Here is a 1104-nt window from a genome sequence, read left to right as displayed (position 1 = left end):
AAAAACAAAGCTAAAATGTTCTTGATTAACCACACTCTATATACACTCTATATTTAAAATTCTCATTCGGGTCAAATGGTAATAAAGGACAAAAACCAAGCAAATGGATTAATGGTTGAAACGTAGCAGCAACGTGTGAAGTTAGAGATTAAAAAAAAAGAAAAGAAAGAAGAGAGCTACATGTCTGCGTGAGACCAAAACAAAGCAGTGAAATTGATTTTTAAAAATCCAGCTTCAGAGAAAAAACGTATTTCAGGACATGGTGAAAAAAATTGTTTGCCATTATTTTAACGATGGAGCATTAAAGGTGTTTGTTGTGCTCCTTTAAAAGGGCGTGGGTTTTTTCTCCCACAAGATTTCGCCCTTGCTGGGGGCTATTATAAAGGTTTTAGAGCTATTATTGAACTGGGTTGTATGTAAACTTGTTTTCACTACTGAAAAAAAAATATCACAAACTAGCCATAAGTCAAAATTTAATTATCTCAAAATCTTAAGGCACTGAGAAAATAACTTGAAACTCAAGGCTTTTATGTCGACATTTGGAGACGATAATGTGAAATTTTGAGTATGATGAAATGTTGTTTTTTTTAATTTATGAGACACTTCTAGCTTGTGCCAGCAGGTGGCAGTGAAGTAGTGGAAATGCATTGAAGGGCTTTTTACAAGTGTTTGTTTTCCTGTGGAAATCACCCTGCTCGCTGACCCTCACCACTGTGCCATCAAACCTTACTCATGTTGGGAGTGGTCAGCTGCACGTGTTTTCATCACTATTGCACAACAACAAGTTAGTCACTAGTTTAATTAAATGCAATATCTAAAAACTATTATTCATTTAATGTCAATGTTGGGCAATTAAAATTAAAATGCTGTCTTTCGTCACATACTAATATTAGATGAAAGATATCTCTCTGTTATGTCACTGAAACATTTCAGTCTACATCCACTGCCTTGAAAGAAGAAGTCTTAATCTGTGCAGAGAGATCGGAAAGGTAGTGTACACAGTGTTCACGAGCGCTTACTCAAAAATGAGATTTGTTTATTTCTTTTGGCTGACATAGCTCATTAGATTGCACACTGACTCTTTAAACAGTTTTCACAGAGAAG

This window comes from Pundamilia nyererei, unplaced genomic scaffold (genome assembly GCF_000239375.1).
Source record: "Pundamilia nyererei isolate P.nyererei 1_Seehausen unplaced genomic scaffold, PunNye1.0 scaffold00170, whole genome shotgun sequence".
Lineage (NCBI taxonomy): Eukaryota > Metazoa > Chordata > Actinopteri > Cichliformes > Cichlidae > Pundamilia > Pundamilia nyererei.
The sequence above is the reverse complement of the archived record's forward strand: the minus strand, read 5'-3'. Positions refer to the sequence as shown.